The following is a 19,902-nucleotide window of genomic DNA, read 5'->3' on the forward strand; positions in this document are numbered from 1 at the left end:
AGAATGTTAGCAAGTGTGAACAAGTAAGATAACCTCCAAGCGAAGAGAGGATGAGGGTCAAGAAGCTGCTAATCAACACTTTGTCCAGAGAACAAAAGGGCCCAAAGGCTACTCTGCCCGGAGAACGGGCGGCCAGGAGAGTCCGAGAGCCGTTATCACTGCTCTGCCTGAGGGGGGGAGGGGGGGGGCAAAGAGGCCAAAGCTACAATCAGCCCTGACTGTCTGGAGAATTAAGAGATCCACCCTACCATCGACTCTTACCTAGCGAGCCCAACCCCAAGAATCAAAAGAAATAAAACCGCAAGGCAGAAGAATACGCATGCTCTAAAAAGGCGGAACCAAGGAGTGGCCATGCAGAACAGCTCCTGGAAAAGTGTGAATATGCATAGAGAACAGACAGTAAAAATGGTATAAAAAGGACTATCCCCGAGCATCAGGTGTGCTCTTGGCAGAGCGCCAAGGCACCTGGCCATTACCTCTTTGCTTTATTTTATGTGTCTCTTATTGTCTTTATATTAAACCCTTTAAATTCTCACAGGAGAGTGAACCTCGTTTTTCACAATTGGGGGCTTGTCCCGGATCTACACCTCGCCTCTGAAAAGCGTGGGAAGATTCAAAAAGTGAGGGTAAGGCGCCCCTCCGCCCATGTTGGCAGGGTCCTTGCTTGGCATCCTCTGGCACGGTTTGGTGGCAGCAGGGCAACACCTGGAGGACAAGAAAGACACAAAAATAAAGCAAATGAAAAAGAGCGCTCTCGACAAAAATCCCACAGACACTGGAAAAGAAACAGGACTGGTAAGTATTGTCCAAAGAAAAAGGGGGTGGTTACGGGAGATGAGTGGGTGTGAATGAGACGCAGACTGGTTACCCCCAAATCTGCAATGCGAGTGTGGCAGTCTCTGAGTGCAGCGGTTCCGTCTTGTTCGCGAGAACAGCGGCCAGCGAGGAGATGAAGCGAGAGATAAAAAGAGTGAAAGAATCTCCCAGGGTGACTGGGACGGGATCCCAGGGAAGGGGTTGCAAAGTGGGAGCTACCCCCCCCATATGCTGGGTTGAGGAAAACTCCAAGAGCACCCAGGGTCTAAAGGTACCCCAAGAGAATTTGGGGTGGGATGCTAGCAGTGCTGGGTAGAGGGAAATCCAAGAACACCCAGGATCCTAAGGATTATATAATACCCATGGGTGGATACTAACAAGTGACTTGAAAAAGGTACCTTATTGTTCTGTTGTGAGTAAGAATAAGTGAGTGAACAAATATTAAAAAAAAAAAAAAAAAGAGTGAATGTGTGAATGAAAAACTGTGTAATTAGAAGTTAACTTTGTTTTTAGGGAAGGTGGGCTATAAAATTTTTTTTTTTGTTTTTTGTACTGTGAAAGGGTGGGTAGTATTTTACAGCAGTGAAGTTGGTGTTTTAAAGGAATAAGTTAATATTTCAAAGGGGGGGATAAATTGATATTTTGAAAAGAGTAAGTTGGAATAGAGAACTCCTGGAAAAATGGGACAACAACCTAGTAAATTAAGTTCAAATTATAAAAGGGTACCAGAGGATATACCCCCAAGACAGTCCCCTCAGGGTCAAAGTCGCAAACTGGGAAACTGATGCTTCTACAAAAGGAAAAGATAAAGTTAAAATGATTCAATTCTGCATGAAAGCGTGGGTAAAAAGAAATCAGACCTGATCATGTGTACTAGCCAAAATATGAGTCTGATGAGGCATGGATTTGCCATGCTCTAAATGTATTTGTAAATTCAAAAGAGCCATCTACCCCTGAGGAGGGAGAATATGCTTCTTGCTGGACAGGAATTACAGAACCTCTGGGAACCAAAGTCTTTAAATTATCAGAAACCCCAGAGGAGAAGTGTTGGGAAATAGAATTATTGGGATCAATAAAAGAACTGTAGCAAGAGCCTGCAAGCAAAAGGCCTGTGGGTGAGAAAAAACTCTCCATGAGAAGATTCTCGTGTGAAGAAAACAAGCAGGCCTGGGGAACAAAGAGGGAGGTGAAGACTTGCAGCTGTTCAGATAAGACCCAGAGAAAGGAGGGTGAACATTGAATTCTTTTAATCATAACATAACTAATAGAAATTTGCCAATGTAAGTCCAATTAGGTAGAAGTAGAAATGCGCTTTGATAAGCTTTAAGCCACTTAGGAGTTAAAAAGCTGGTATACTATATAAGTGCCTTTGGATTGCTAACAAACGGAGTTTTGCTCTTATCAACCATATTGGCTGGACTGCAATCTTCTCCCCTCGCCGGGGCCCGGGCTTCTCGTCTTTTTACAATTCTAACAGAGAAGCAAACAGAAGAGAAAAAAGGGTGGGACACTTTAGAGGTATTGCCTCTGCCACCAGTGCCGGAGGCTGCCCTCCCCCCCCCGGCTCCGGGGTTTCCTCCGCCAGACATCCCTCCGCCCACACCGGGGGCCTTTCCCCGGCAGCCATCCCGCCCCAATGGAGCTGGGGGGGAGCCCTGCCCCCGCCCATGCCAGGAATCCCACCCTTCCCATATATCTCGAGAATCCCAGCACCCTCAATTGAATCAAGGGAAAGGTCACACGTCCCGGCTTCAGCCCCCACCTCTCCTGCCTTGAGAAACCCGGCTTCAGCGCCGTACCCCGCCTCCTGCGCTCTGGAATATTTGGCTTCACTGCCAGACCCCACCCCCACCCTCTGCACTTCAGAATATTCGGCTTCAGCGCCAGACTCTGAATCTGCCCCTCCTCCCCAGGGGAGTTCGGTGCTTTCTTCCCAAATAAACCCTCTTCTTAACGAAGGAGCACCATACCAGAATACAAGAGGTGCCATTAAGGCTCAGAGGCAGCCCAACAATCCCTCCATTGCTAAACAAACAGAGGGAAGCCGAGAAATTCATTTATTACCATTAAGAGAAGTGCCCATGGGAGGAGGGGGAACCGGCTTTGTGAATGCCCCTCTAACCTCTACAGAGGTTAGGAATTTCAAAAAGGAAATTAAAGGATTATTAGAAGACCCCATAGGTACAGCTGAACAGTTGGACCAGTTCTTAGGTCCCAACATTTTCACTTGGGAAGAAATGCAATCAATAATGAAAATAATATTCTCCCAAGAGGAAAGAGAAATGATTAGAATTGCTGGAATAAAAATTTGGGAAAGAGAAAATCAACAAGGTCCACCCGGGGATCAGAAAATGCCCATTACACCTCCTACCTGGAACCAAAATGATGAAGCTGGGAGGGGACATATGAATGATTATCGTAATTTGATAATCAAGGGAATAAAAGAGGGGGCACCCCGAGGACAAAATGTCAGAAAGGCCTTTGAGGGGCAGGAAGGGAAGGAGGAAACCCCGACTGAGTGGCTGGAGAGGCTCTGAAAGAATATGAAACAATATTCTGGGATAGACCCGGAGTCCCTAGCAGGGCAAGCCCTGCTAAGAGTCAACTTTGTCACTCATGCCTGGCCAGATATTAGGAAAAAATTGGAAAAAACAGAAGACCGGTACAAGAAACCATTACAAGACCTAGTAAGGGAAGCTCAAAAGATATATGTCCGGACGGATGAAGAAAAAGCCAAAGTGGAAGCAAAGATCATGATAGCCACTATGTGAGAGAGTACCTTCCAAAAAAATCTAAAGCCCTCAGGTAACACTCCTAAACATTCAAGATTCAGAAATGGTAGAAAAGAGAAAAATAAAACCTCAGCACAGTCAAGATTCCAAGAACAACCCAGGGATGCCTGTTTTTATTTCAAGGAAGAAGGGCATTATAAAAGAGAATGCCCCCACCTGAGGAGGGATCTGAAAATATTTCAAGAGACACACACAGAAGAAAAATAGGGAAGTCATGGGCTCTATTTTTTGGGGTATAAATACCATCTGGAGCCTTTGATAACGTTAAAAGTAGGCCCCCAAGAGGAAGTATTAGAATTTATAGTTGACACTGGGGCAGAAAGGACTTGTGTGATGAATATTCCAAAAGGGTGTGATGTAAGTAATGATATGGTAAAAGTAACGGGAGCAAAGGGGGAAGGATTTAAGGTCCCTGTTGTTGCCCACCGACCACAAACACAAACCAACAGAGAGTCAGTTTATGCGGTGCTTTATTCAGGGCCCGGGGACCTGGGGACTGGTGTCCCAAATCAGGCTTCCCGAAGGCCTATCGTTTCGCTCAGCTCTTTATACAGTTTCAAACATTGGCACACATACAAAATTTAATTTTCAAAGTAAAACATACATCACAAGGATTAACAATTGATAATCATACCCTAAGCCATATATCTGCATGGTTGTCTAGTCTTAGATAATGCTCAACGAACTCCCACCACTGAAATCCCCCTTGCATGCAACATATATCAACCCAGAACTATTTACTTTTAGACATGTTCTCCATGCCCAGCTAATTCACTACTCCTAACTTCCCCACCCAGCACATTCCATTCCTGTTTCCCAAGAGAACTATTTCTACACCTGAGGCCTTACAGCCTAGCAGAGCCTTAGCCTTACTACTTCTAAAATCCAATATCCTATCCTTTTTGTAACAAGTCCCCCCTTTTGAGCATCCTTTGAGCTTCTTCTGGGTTCGCAAGGATGCTCAACAATTCATGTCGCCGTTTCGCGATAAGCAGGAGGTGGAGTGGCTGGTTCTGCCAGAACTTCTCTTCGCATTATCGCCTTCATTATTCGCCGAGAGTGTTGACCTTCCTTGACAATCATTCCTAAAAGACACTTATATACTATTAAGGCAACTAAAATGATTATAACAATCATGATTCCATACTGTACAATTGAGGATATCCATCCGGACATCCGAATTCCCAGGGAGCTGAACAGTTCTCCAACCCAATTATGTTCTGCCTCTTTCTGAATATCATTCACCTTTCCTTCAATCTGTTCTAATTGACTTATATCCTTTTCTACTTCCTGTGTAACATTCGGGATGTGAATGCAGCAATGATCATCTCTACCATGCAGATATCCACATACGCCATGCTCCTTCAACAATATCATATCTAAAGCCATCCGATTTTGAATTGTCATCCTAGACATAGCTTGTAACTGCAGATTTAAGTCCTTGAATCCCTTCTTGGTCACAGCCGCCAACCTTTCTGTTTGCCCCAACAATTTGTACAGCATTTCCCTGTTTCGATATGATGATATTTGTGCAAAGAGAGATTCTAATACCCACCCAAATTTAACTCCTGAAGAAGGTTCATGCCAATCTTCCCCTTCTTCTAACCCTATGTCCCCAATTTCCTGACTTATATCTCGCTTATGTCTCATTTGTATTTCTGAGGCCGTCAATTTTGTCGATTTCCAAAAAGGACAAAGAGTTGGAACTCCTAAAGTAATTTGTGTAGTTGGACCATCTACCGGCATATGAGTGGTCCAGTGTCCGTGACCCATTACCCAAACTAAATTTCCTGGAGCTCGGATTGATGTAGTTTTACAGTTTAACTCTCCTTCTGTATTTTTGTCTTTTATCGTGTGGTTATATCCCCTACATTCACAGCCAAATCTCAAAAGTACCTTTACAGGCAGTAGACTCACAGACTCACTTGGGCTGTCACAAGTGAAGACCTTAGTGCAATTCCAATCGGTCATTCCAGGTGCATCTTTTCTCCAACTACCCTGTCCTTGATAGGTCTTTGAGTAAGTTTGGTTTTTCCGTCCCTTCCAATAAATACACCATTGAACTGTTCCTATGTAACTATAGGTTTCTAACAAACTAGGTCCCCAGATTGTCTGCCATTGCCCCATGGTAGTTGTGTTTGTAACATTCTGGCATATTATTTCAAAATATTGTTCAGTTGCTGGGACTTCTAACGTTTGCCTCTCATCGTATTCACACCATCCTACTCCATGGAATCTTCCGATTTTGGTAAATACAGCATTCGGAAGCTTGTAACAATCTGCTCGGTTCCCCGGGGTTTTCCAGTGTTTCCTTATCACATTTGTCCGATTAACCAATTTAGTTCGGATCCTAGTCTCCTGGGTACAACTTAAGGTAACTGTTCGATTAGATGCAGGCATGTCTGGAGCTGGTATAATTCCCCATGGTATAGGATCTCCTGCCGCATGGGGCAAAGGCAGACATGCAGTGATTGCTGATACATTTTGTGTTTGCCCAAAATCCCTAATTAAACCCACAATCAGATTCTCTGGTTTGGTTCGGATTTCATCCTCTGGTACCTGCCGAGTCACCCTTGTTCTTTCAACATAAACACTAATCATCCCGGTTGCCCATCAGTCATCTCGAGCAACCCAACACCAGTATTGTCCATTATCTTGCTGTTCCAGGACTTCTTTAATTACTAACACTATTTCTTGGGGTTTTCTTCTAATTTGATATTTCCCTTGAGCCACCAAGTTCTGTCCTCCAAACCACCATTCATACTCAGTGTAGCTTTCAGTTGGTATCCTACATCTTAAAACCAAATCCTGCCCTTCCTTTGCGTTATATATTTCCTGTTCAGGCTCGATTCCTCGATCCTGTTGTAATACCACTTCTACCTTCCTGACCCCATAACCTCCCCTATTACCACAAACGAGAACACAAAGGTATTTACCCTCCGCTCTACCAATCTCTGAGTTTGTTATATTCAACCATCCTCTGCTTTCATTTCCCTGCGTCCACCAACTTGTCCCTTGTACCTGTGGATTCCACATTTCCTGTGTCGTGTTCCATTTCCACCATTTCATTCCAATCTGTTTCTGACACCCTGTCTCAAATTTATGAGTACATTTTATTCTGAGGGGAGGTCTGTCCCACATATCTACTTTCCCATTTGGGAGAGTCACCTGGACCTTATTTTCCGGTTCTGTTTGGGAGATATTTAAAATGTCAAGATTTACGAATCCATAATCATAACTCACTTTTATCCAAACTATACAAGCATATTTTCCTGTTCTGGCCTTTGTTACATTGGATATCTGCAGGGTAGTCCTACCTTTTTGCTGCTTCTCATCCCAGACTGTTTCTACTCCTTTATCTTGAATTTGATCCTTGGTGATCCATTTCCATCGTGCCCTGACTCTGTCCCATCCAGCTCCCTGGTCATCGACAAACAAACATGTGAGATTTACATTTGAATTCTCCGGTACCCACACCCTTGATTCAGGTATTGTGATTTTAACAAAGGTTTCAACAATTATTATTTTACTCAAGAGTAACAACAACAGCATTAATTTTTGGCTTTGAACACCATTCTTGTGGGAGATAGGGGTTCCACCGACCATCGGGAGGGGACCTTTTTGACCCGTGTGTAATGGATCCAGCTGTTGATCCCGTCGACCTTGACGGCGGTGTAAGTTGTCATTATCACTTGATGGGGGCCGTCCCATGTTTCCTTCAGAGGCTCCACCGACCAGTTCTTCACATAAACTTGGTCTCCTGGGTGAATGTCGTGAGCAGGAGTGTCCAGAGGTAACGGTCGATTCCACTCCAGCGTGGATCTCAGTGCTGCAAGGGTCTTATTTAAAGACAAAACATAATTTACAATCATCTGATCCCCAATTACATGTGGGTCCCCTTGATAGGTTACAGCATGATATGGTTTGCCGTACAAAATTTCATACGGACTTACCCCTATCCTTTCTCGTGGTTTAATCCTAATCCTCAGAAGGGCTAGAGGCAATGCTTGGGGCCACTGTATTTTAGCTTCTTGACAAATCTTTTTAATTTGATTTTTCAGAGTTTGATTCATTCGTTCCACCTGACCACTAGATTGAGGTCTCCAGGGGGTGTGTAAGTGCCACTGAATTCCCAGAATAGTAGAAACTTCCTGCACGATTCCTGCAGTAAAATGTGGTCCTCTATCTGATGATATTCCTAAAGGAACCCCAAACCTCGGAATAATTTCCTTGAGAAGGGTTTTCACTACCTCCTTGGCCTGGTTCGTCCTGCAAGGGAAAGCTTCGGGCCATCCTGAAAAGGTGCACACATAAACTAGTAAGTACTTGTATGCCTGAGATTTTGGTAACTCGGAAAAATCTATTTGCCAGTAATCCCCTGGTTGTGGCCCTACACGTATTTTCCCCATTTGGACCTGTCTTCTAACCAAAGGGTTATTTTTAATGCAAATCGGGCAGGTGGCATTTATTCTTTTGGCCATTGTTATCATCGAATTAGAGAGTACTATTTTCTTTAGATGTTCTACCAATGCTTCTGCACCACAGTGGAGTTTGTTATGCTCAGTTTCCATGACTACTTTCATTAATCCCACTGGCAGTATAACTTGTCCGACCGGTGTTACATACCATCCTACAACATTCCTTCTTGCTCCAGTGAATTGTGCCAACCGTTCATCCTCCGGAGAGTAGCACGGTTTCTCTTCCAAATAAGGTGCAGCGGGATTTTCTCTTGTCGGTATCAGAGCCATTTGAGTCCAGACCAATCTGGCTGCCTTTTTCGCAGCTTCATCTGCCATCCGATTCCCCTGAAATTCCTTCCCGGAGTCTGCTTGATGACCTCGGACATGCATGATCGCTACTGCTTTAGGTAAGTGTACAGCTTCCAACAACTGAATTATTACTTCCTTATGTTTGATCTGTGAGCCTTGAGAGGTCAAAAGTCCTCTTTCTTTCCACAGAGCCCCATGGATGTGAACTACACCAAATGCATACTTTGAATCAGTCCAAATGTTCACTTTCCTGTCTCTACTAAGGACCAATGCCCTTACCAACGCCCATACTTCTGCTTTTTGCGCTGAAGTTTCCGGAGGCAGTGCTTTAGCTTCCACTATTTCCTGGAGTGTCACCACAGCATACCCTGCTGTGCTAGTTTGAAAACAAACCAGTGAGAGGCACCAAGTCAGAATAACAATTTAATGGAAATTAAAGTAAAGGAAAAGAAAGTAAAAGAAAATACTGACAGAGTCAAGATACAACCTGAGTCCCTATTAGGCAGGGTAGTGGTAGCAGTCTGGTGGAATGGTGGCTGCAATCCTCTGAAGTGGTGATCCTGTAGTAGAAGGGGTCTGCTCTTCCTCAGAAAATCCAGCGGTGGCTGTGTAGCTCCTGTCCTCTGGAAATCCAGTGGAGTCCCTTTGATGCTCAGAGTCCCAGTTATATCCATGATGGGATGCTTGGTTCCTCCCTCTGGGTGGAGCATCTCACAATGGGGTAATGAGTCATGAGGCCAGGTGTTGATTAGGCTCGTTAACAGAAGATAGTCCGGAGGGAGTTATCTCTGAGTCATGCAGCAGGACAATGATGGGCCATTAACAGAAAGACAGTCTGGGGGGAGGAGGCAAGGAAGACACTGCCCCACCTGATTTCAACAGCTCATGAGGATGGTAATAGAATACACCTCAACCCAGGACACCTGCATACCTGGTTCCATGCTCCATAAAACTGGATCCGTCCGTAAACAGCTCCACATCGGGATCTGCCATCGGGACATCTTTCAGATCTTCACGGCTGGCATACACTTGTTCGATCACCTCCACGCAGTCATGCTCCAGTTCTCCTTCCTCTTGGGTGGACCTAAGGAATTCTGCTGGATTGAGATGGTTGGTTATTTTCAATTCAACATCATCTTGTTCCCGCAACTGAGCCTGGTACTGCATCATTCTGCTGGAGGAGAGCCAATGCCCCCCTTTTTGTTCCAAGACGGCTATGACCATGTGAGGTACATATACCGTGATGTGTTTTCCCAGTGTCAGTTTCCGTGCCTCCTGAATTAGGATTACCGTAGCAGCCACTGCTCGCAAACACCCTGGCCACCCTCCGCTCACCATGTCCAGCTGTTTCGAGAAGTACCCCACGGGCCTCTTCCATGACCCCAATCGCTGTGTGAGTACTCCTAAAGCTAATCTCTGCCTTTCATGCACATACAATTGAAAGTCTTTTGTCAGGTCCGGCAGACCCAGAGCGGGGGCCTCTTTGAGTGCTTGCTTTAATTCCTGGAAGGCCTTGTGCTGTGTCTTACCCCACTTGAATTCGGGTTCCTTGATTGTTTCATATAGTGGTTTGGCCATAAGTCCGAAGTTCGGAATCCACAGGCGACACCAGCCGACCATTCCTAGAAAAGATCTTAGTTCCTGATTATTTCGTGGTACAGGGATTGCACAGATGGCTTGAATGCGGTTCACCCCTATTCTCCTGACTCCTTGTGATATTTCACATCCCAGATAAATCACCTTCTGTTGCACCAGCTGCGCTTTTTCCTTGGATACTCGGTATCCTGCCTGACCCAACATGTTTAATAGTTTAATTGTTAACTTTGAGCACAGTCCCCGCTCCTCTGTTCCCAGGAGTATATCATCCACATATTGTAAAACAACATAAGAAAAAGGAGAATCTTTTACCTTGGTAGTTTTCCATTCCTCTAACTCCTTTGCTAGCTGGTTTCCAAAAATGGTGGGTGAACACTTAAATCCTTGTGGCAACCTGGTCCATGTTAACTGTCGCTTGCGGCGAGTGTCTGGGCTTTCCCATTCAAAGGCGAAAATGTGTCGACTCTCGGGGGCCAGTGGGATGCAGAAGAAGGCGTCTTTTAGATCAATCACTGTGAACCACTGAAAATTCTCAGAAATCGATGTTAACAATGTATATGGATTGGCCACCACCGGGTGTATATCTTTGGCAATTGCATTTACTGCTCTCAGGTCCTGCACCAACCTGTATTTCCCATTTGGTTTCCTTACCGGAAAGATTGGAGTATTAAATTCCGATTCGCATTCTTGTAAAATCCCTAATGCTATAAATTGCGTGATCATTGGGGCAATTCCTTTCCTGGCTTCCAAACTGATAGGGTACTGTCGAACTCTTACCGGGTGTGCCCCTTCCTTTAATTCAATTTTCACAGGAACGGCTACCCTGGATCTGCCCGGGGTCCCTGTTTCCCATACCCACGGGACTACTGCCTGCTCTATTTCCTGGGGTATCTCCTCTGTCTTTGTCTCTTTAATCACAAAAAGTTTTGCCAGATTCCCCTCCGGGATTTCTAGTTTAGCACGCCCTTTCTCAAATATGATTTTTGCATCCAGTGCCGATAATAAATCTCGCCCCAACAAGCATTCCGGGCTGCTTGGCATATATAAAAACTGGTGATCCAATTCTTTGTTTCCAAATTTGATTTCCAGTGGCCGCAAGAATGACCTCTCCACCACCTCCCCCGACACCCCTACTACTTTCACAACTGAATCACTTAACGGTCCTATTTGTTCATTGATTGCAGAGAAAGTGGCTCCTGTATCTACCCTAAATTCCCTGGGCCCCCCGTCAACTTCCAGGACCACTTTTAGATCTTTATCTAGTCAGCTCTGATTTTGATAGCTCCCCATCATAAAGGCTTGAGCGACACCTTGTGGTCCTGGCGCGAAAGGGTTTAACCCATCATTCGCATTCATTCCCTGATTCATGGGATTCCCTCCTGGAAAGTTACTCATCGGTGTCCCCATCCCCAAATTGAGGGGGCACTCATTCTTCCAATGACCTTCGGCGAAGCATCGGGCGCACTGATTGGGCCCCAATTTACCTCTACCCCTACCCCTCATCTGGTTCCCTACATTCTGATTCACAAAACCTCCGAAACCACCTCTTCCCATGCCCCCGTTTCCTCTGCCTCGTCCCCTCCCCCGGCCTCTCACATTCATCTGACTTGCCTGTTGTAACACTGCCAACATGCTTGCTTGTTGCTTCTTCACTGCCTCTTTCTCTCTATTATTGTACACTTTCCATGCTACTTCAAGCATTTTCTCCAAGTCCCGAGTATCATTCCCTTCTAGCTTTTGTAGCTTCCTCCTAATATCCTCCTGTGACTGTCCCATAAATATCAAGGCCATTTGCAGTTTTCCTGCCTCCGATTCCACGTCTAAATCTGTATACCTCCGCGCTATTTCTTTCAGCCTCTCCAAGAACGCAGATGGTGACTCTACCTTATCCTGTCTTACCGCATACAACTTAGACCAATTTAAAGTCTTTGGAATTCCCCTCTGAATTCCTTCCACCAACAGCTCCTGATAAACCTGCAACCTATGATACTCTTCTGCCGAATTAGGGTTCCATTCTGGATCTTCCCTTGGTACTATTTCATTCACATTCCCTATTCCTTGTAGTGCTGGTGCTCGCAACTGAATCATATCCCTTGCCCGATTAGACATAGCTTTAAATACCATCTCCTTTTCCGTAGAATCCATTATCGAGTCTAGCAACACCTGTAGGTCATTCCAGTCTGGATTCTGTGTCTTTATTACCATTTTCACCACCCGAGCCACTTTTTCAGGATTTTCTCTATAAGCTCCTGCAGATTGCTTCCAAATTATTAAATCATTGGGGGAAAACGGAACTTTCACTCTGACCCGATCCCCTGTTGGTCCAACTGCTTCTCGCAATGGGGCCATTAAATGTGCTCGAGAAGCTCTTTTCCCCCTGTCCAGACGCCCTCTGCGAGTACGCTGGGAGAGCGGAGTTCGGGATTGTTCCCTCCCTCTCTCCCTGGGCTCGGGAGTTCGGGATCGTTCCCTCTCTCCTTCCTCGGAGTCAGATTCCTCTTCCGAAGAATCTGAGTCCGGGAGGGGGAGGTTGACTGGGTCGGATGGTGATACCAACAAAGACACATCCTCCTCAGGCTCAGAAAACCATACCCTTCGCTCTTTACAACCCGCGCATTCCTCTGGTTCCGTTTCTAACACCATCATTCCACATTTCCTCTGCCAGTCCTTTTTTCCTATTAGCTGATAAAACAAATCCAAATAGGGTATCTCATCCCACTTCTCATTTTCCCGTAAATACCGCATCATGGGGGTTATAATTTCAGAATTAATAGTGCCATTCCATGGCCACTGCATCCCCCCAGTTTCATATTCAGGCCATACCTTATTACAATAATCAATCAATTCTCTTTTCCGCAGCTCCTGTCCCAATTTACCCTCCTTCCAATGACTTAGCAAACACCCGAGGGGAGAATCCTCTGGAATATCCTTATCTGAACTTGACAAAGCCCGAAACACCCGCAACGGCATCATTCCAGAGGTATGCAACCACACAATAACGCACACAACTAATTAACACACAGACTAATACCAATACCAATTACCACAATATCCAATTCCCTCCTTGCTTATCTCGTCGCCGCGAGAAGCAAGGGCTGGCTCTGCAAAGCTTTCGCTCTGTCTGACAGCCAGCGCCTAGGCTTTATAATCCCAAACCAATGCCCCAACCCTGCGAGTAGAGACTCGTCTTACCGGGCAGGCTACCACCACCGGTTTAAAAGGAATAAAGCACCTTGTGGGCTTACCTCACGGTTGTCCGTCGGACGCGGGGTCGGGCACGGGCTGATGTCTCCCCAGAAATCACCTGGTGCCGGCACGGAGCAGATCACCCCGCGAACCGCCCCTACGACCCCCCGGAGTCCCACCTGGGTCGCCAGAAAACTGTTGCCCACCGACCACAAACACAAACCAACAGAGTCAGTTTATGCGGTGCTTTATTCAGGGCCCGGGGACCTGGGGACTGGTGTCCCAAATCAGGCTTCCCGAAGGCCTATCGTTTCACTCAGCTCTTTATACAGTTTCAAACATTGGCACACATACAAAATTTAATTTTCAAAGTAAAACATACATCACAAGGATTAACAATTGATAATCATACCCTAAGCCATATATCTGCATGGTTGTCTAGTCTTAGATAATGCTCAACGAACTCCCACCACTGAAATCCCCCTTGCATGCAACATATATCAACCCAGAACTATTTACTTTTAGACATGTTCTCCATGTCCAGCTAATTCACTACTCCTAACTTCCCCACCCAGCACATTCCATTCCTGTTTCCCAAGAGAACTATTTCTACACCTGAGGCCTTACAGCCTAGCAGAGCCTTAGCCTTACTACTTCTAAAATCCAATATCCTATCCTTTTTGTAACACTGTCATTAAAGATGTGGTCATTGAAGGAGAAACAAAAATAGGAATAGGGGATGTTTTACTAGTTACTGGGGCTGGCAGCAATTTATTGGGAAGGGATTTACAAATCCAGCTGGAGTTTGGAGTCATACCAGAAGAAGGGAAAATGACGGCCAAAGTGTTAAAACTTAGCCAAGAAGATGAAAGAAAAATTAACAGAGAGGTTTGGGCTGGGGAAGGGAATAGGGGTGGACTAGATATTGACCCCATAAGGGTCACCATTGAAAAAGAGGAATGTCCCATTCATGTACATCAGTACCCTATATCTTTAGAAGGGAGAAAAGGCTTAAAACCAGTAATAGAAGAATTAATAAAGGATGGGACACTAGAACCTTGTAAATCCCCTCATAACACCCCTATTCTCCCAGTAAAGAAATCTGATGGAAATTATAGATTAGTGCAAGATTTAAGAGAAGTAAACAAAAGAACACAGGCCTGCTACCCTATGGTTCCTAATCCCTACACTCTTTTAAGCAAAATTCCACCTCAACATCTGTGGTTTAGTGTGGTGGATCTTAAAGATGCCTTTTGGGCCTGCCCACTGGCAGAGGAAAGCCGGAATATTTTCGCCTTTGAATGAGAAGATCCAAACACGGGGAAAAAGAACCAATTGAGGTGGACTAAACTGCCACAGGGGTATTGTGAGGCCCCAAATTTATTTGGGCAAGCCTTGGGAGAAATACTACAAACCTTCCCCACTCCCCCAGGAATACAAATTATCCAATATGTAGATGATCTTCTAATATCAGGAGAAGTTGAAATTAAAGTTAAAGAAGCTACTATAAAACTTCTAAATTTTCTTGGGGAAACAGGACTAAGGGTGATGCCTTTTCCTGGTCTTAAAATCAGGAGTCACACACGGTTAGAAGGGGAAAAGGGACTTTACCTTGGTATTTATTTTAAGGATCCTTAGGTGTACACGTCCAGGTCATATACATCGAGATGTACCCCACCAAGTCTATCTCTGTCTTCGTCTTCTGTCTCCACACCTCCCTCTCCCCCCAACATTGGGTATAGCATTATAGGTTTTACTAATTAGCATATCTATCAAAGATTCCCCAATAAGAGGCTCAAGTGAGCCCCCTTCCCCAAGGAACTCTCCCCTGGATGGTTCTATCTTGGTTTACAGAATGTGTTCTGGAGAGGACCTTGGGGTCTGGGGCACACTGATCTCTGGCTACGAAGCTTCTAAAATGTTTTGTCTCTTAGCTTAACAAACAAGTCCAAGAATGTAGGCAAAAAAGCACTAGGAATACAGAAGTTGTAAAAAGGTATAACAGGGGTATAAAGGAAAGGGCAAAAATCTTCATGGCATCATTTCCCCCCTTTTAGAGACTAACAAAACTTTATCTTGTCTAGTCTCTACTCTACTTTACTCTATTCTATTTTTACCCACAGAACCGGTTTACACAACCGGCTGCTCCACAGGAAATTACATAGATAATAACTACAATTACAACTATTATGAATATTTCTTTTACCCAGGCCCAGTTTGGTAACCATGAGGTGAGAGTATCAAAAATATGATCAAATTTTAAAGTGTTATTTTTAGAAGCCACTTCATGTAGAATTTGAGTTCCCTTCCAAATTTCATCCAAATCTTTCTTAATTCTTCCACTTTGGTCCACATAAGAACAACAAGAGGTATTGACAATAGCACATACACCTCCTTGTGCAGCAAGTATGAAATTGAGAGCTATCCTGTTTTGCATAACTGCACGGGACAGACTGTCAACTTCCTCCTGTAAGGCTGAAATTGCATCTGCAGTATGCTGCTCAATACGTTCAATGACAGCCGAGATGTTTACAATTGCTCTCTCCAGTTCAACGACTCCATAAGCGGGTATAAGGGCTCTGATTATGCTATGAAAAAGTGTGGGACGTTCAATGAGGGGATTAAGAGATCTTTTCCTCCTCTCATGTGGTTTTTCAAGGTGGTCAAATATTGTTATATTTGGGACCACAGCCCCAATAGCACAAGCCTGGTCTTTGTTCACAGGCATAACTTTCCAGGCTTTATTACCACATATCCAATACAACCCTGTCCCAAATGGCTGAGCCAGTCTCCACCCTGTCAATTTCATCTTTGCTGCAATTCTTGGGTCTATTATTTCCCTGAAATAGGTCTGATGACAATATGAAGGAAGAACAGCTTTTTTTGTGGCATTTACAATTGCACAAGGAACCTTATAGTTTGCACGCTCTACCAGGCCACTCAGGGTAATGGGAGGCAGAAGGGTGCTATTAATTGGTTCCCACGTTTCAGTGCGGTTTTCTTCCATTAAAATGCCAATCAATGGCCAGTGACCCTTCCCATCTAGGGGTGGTAACTGAGTACAGATCTAGCAATCGCTCTTATTAAGAATTTTGGACACATTTTGGACCACAGTCTTATGCAAATCATGGGGTGAACCCTGAATCATAGTTCCCAGTTGGGCAAACAGCAAACATGTAAGAAACAGTTTAGACTGCATCTTTCTGATTTGTATCAGTCTCTGTCTTCTCGGTGATTTCGGGAGCAGAAGCTTTCTTCACCCTGGAGTAGTGGATCCACGGTCCCTTGCCTGCAACCTTGACTGCAGTAAAAGTGGTCAGCAAAACTTGGAATGGTCCCTTCCACTTGGCTTGCAAGGGGTCGCTGTCCCACCACTTGATGTAGACCCAATCTCCAGGCTGGAATGGATGAGCAGGTGTGTCCAATCCTATTGGTTTGGATAACACGATGAATCTCTGGAGCTTCTGCAAAGTGGAACTCAGAGCCATTAAATATTTCTGCAAATCATTTTTACTTCTCATATGAATTTCCCCTGGGATATGTGGAACCTGGTATGGCCTGCCATATAATATTTCATAGGGACTGATGTTGTCCCTTTTCCTTGGCTGTATGCGGACTCTTAGCAAGGCTATAGGCAGGGCTTGAACCCATGTCATGGATGTCTCTTGACAAATCTTGCAAATCTGGGTTTTGAGGGTCCCATTCATGCGTTCAACTTTGCCACTTGCCTGGGGCCTGTATGGTGTGTGCAGGTCCCAGGTAAGTCCCAAAATCCTGCTAACTTCCCCAACCACTGTTGCAACAAAATGTGGTCCCCTATCTGATGACATTCCCAAAGGAACCCCAAATCTTGGTATTATATGATTGAGCAAAGCTTTTACTACTTCTTTTGCTGTGTTGGTGCGACAGGGGAAAGCCTCAGGCCATCCACTGAAGGTGTCAACCAGCACCAGTATATACCTGCATCCCTCTTTGCGTGGCATCTCAGCAAAATCTATTTGCCAATAATCTCCCGGGAGATCTCCTGTCTTTGTCACTCCTAACACAACTCTCTTGCTTGTGTCAGGGTTGTTTTTACAGCAGGTTTCACACTTGCTTGTTACAGATTGTACAATATCAGTTATTTCTCTCCCTATCACTACTTTCCTTAAATGTTTTAAAAGATTTTCTGTTCCCCAGTGGGTGCTTTCATGCTCTTGTTGGGCTATTTCCCGAAGGATCAGGGGTGGAACTACGACTTGTCCTACTGGGGTAACAGCCCACCCACCTTCTTTAATTTCAGCCTTAAGGAACTTAATTAATTTGTGATCCCTCTGATCGTATTTTGGGGTAAATGATGACAAATCTATCTCTTTCTGTGGTACCACTGCAAAAATGCCTTTTTCTGCAATCCCCCTGGCTGTTTCGTCAGCAAAACGATTTCCCAGTTCGGGGGCTGTTTTCCCTTTTTGATGACCCTTGCAGTGCATGATAGCCACTTCCATAGGCTTCCAAATGCTCTGTAAAAGTGCAAGAATTTGTTTAGCATGCTTAACTTCATTACCTTGAGCAGTCAGCAGGCCACGTTCCTTCCAAATAGCTCCATGGGCATGAACAACACTGAAGGCATATTTGGAATCAGTCCATATGTTCACCTTCTTCCCCTCACTCAGTTCTAGAGCTCTTGTTAGTGCAATGAGTTCAGCTTTTTGTGATGATACATCTGGAGGCAAAGCTTTTGCCTCAATGATCTTATCTGAGGTGGTTACGGCATAACCAGTCATCCTCCTACCGTTTCTCATGAAGCTGCTCCCATCAGTGTACAATTCCCAATCTGGATCTTTCAAAGGAACATCTTTCAGGTCTGGTCTGCTGGAATAAGTTTCCTCTATTGTCTGCAAACAATCATGCTCAGGCACACTGTCGAGTAACGTGGATGATAAAAATATTGCAGGGTTTACCACTGAAGTTGTCTTTAGAGTAACATCGTCCTGTTCTAACAACACAGATTGGTATTTGAGCATCCTGCTAGGGGAGAGCCAGTGTCCCCCCTTTTGCTCCAGCACATTTATCACTGCATGGGGTACATACACGACAATGTGCTGCCCAAGGGTGAATTTACGGGCCTCCTGTATCAGAAGGACTGTTGCTGCCACAGCTTTCAAGCATCCTGGCTAACCCTGGGCTACATTGTCTAGTTGTTTTGAGAAATAAGCCACAGCTCTTCGCTGGTCTCCAAGGTGCTGTGCCAGTACCCCCAGAGCAACATTCAGTCGCTCATGAGTAAAGAGTTCAAAAGGTTTAGTCAAGTCCGGCAGCCCCAAAGCTGGGGCTGACATCAAGGAATGTTTCAGCTGTTTAAATGCAGCCCTGGCATTCTCTGTCCACATAATTGTCCCTTTTTCAGCTGCTTTAAGGACCTCATATAAAGGTCTCACCAGTATACCGTAGTTTGATATCCACAGGCGACACCAACCTACCATTCCCAGGAAGGCCTGCATCTCCCTTATGGTATGGGGCTCTGGAAGTCGACAGATGGCTTCCTTCCGTTCTCTGCTGAGTTGTCGATGTCCACGGAAAATTTCTAGGCCCAGGTATACTACTGTTTCTCTGGCAACCTGTGCCTTCTCTTTCGAGACCCGATACCCACTTTGGCCCAAAAAGTTCAACAGACTTACAGTGAGCTCGATGCAGTCATCTCGTGTCTTGGCCGCTATTAAGATGTCATCAACATACTGGAGAACCGCTCCTCCTGGTTCATGTTTCCTCCAGTCCTCAAGCTCCTTTGCCAGCTGGTTTCCGAATATGGTCGGGCTGTTTTTGAATCCTTGTGGTAAAACTGTCCAGGTGAGCTGGGTCTTCCTCCCTGTTTCTGGATTCTCCCACTCAAAAGCAAAAAGTTCTTGGCTATTCTTATGCACAGGAATGCAGAAAAAGGCATCCTTGAGATCTAAAACAGTGAACCACCCTAATTCATTTGTTAGTGTTGTCAGAAGTGTGTAAGGATTCGCTACCACTGGGTGTATGTCCTCTGTTATCTTGTTGATTTCCCTCAAATCCTGTACCAACCTGTAGCTTTTACCATCAGCTTTCTTTACTGGCAAGATTGGTGTATTGTATCTGGATTCACACTCCACTAACAACCCATATTTGAGAAATTTTTCGATCACAGGTACTAATCCCTTGCGAGCTTCTAATTTCAGAGGATATTGTCTTTGCCTTACTGGTGTAGCCCCTGCTTTGAGTGTGATACTCACAGGTTCAGCTTTTCTAGATCTCCCAGGACAATCATTGGCCCACACTATTTGAATGACAGCCTCTTCAACTTCTTTGGGAATTTTTCCATGGCATTCCTGTACAAGTATAGCAGCTGCTTCAATAATTTTAGATTCTGGGATTATAACTTTCACTCCCCCTTCTTTTGAAAACTTAATTTCTGCTTCCAATTTTTCCAATAAATCTCTGCCTAACAAAGGCATTGGGGAATTTGGCATATACAGGAACTGGTGAGTGACCCAGTGTTTTCCCAATTTAAATTTTAAAGGTTGGAAAAAAGGCCTTGTTTTACTTACCCCTGTAGCTCCAATCACATCCACAGTGTCTTGACTCAGTTTACCTTTTAAAGTATTTAACACAGAATATGTTGCCCCTGTATCAACCAGAAATTCAACATCATCATTCCCCAGCTTAGCTACAACCGAAGGCTCTGCTGGGGTAGTCACCTTCGGTCCCCGTCAGTCCGTATTTACAGTTAGTTCCGAAAC

The sequence above is a fragment of the Aphelocoma coerulescens genome (genome assembly GCF_041296385.1).
Source record: "Aphelocoma coerulescens isolate FSJ_1873_10779 chromosome W unlocalized genomic scaffold, UR_Acoe_1.0 ChrW_unloc_scaf_1, whole genome shotgun sequence".
Taxonomy (NCBI): domain Eukaryota; kingdom Metazoa; phylum Chordata; class Aves; order Passeriformes; family Corvidae; genus Aphelocoma; species Aphelocoma coerulescens.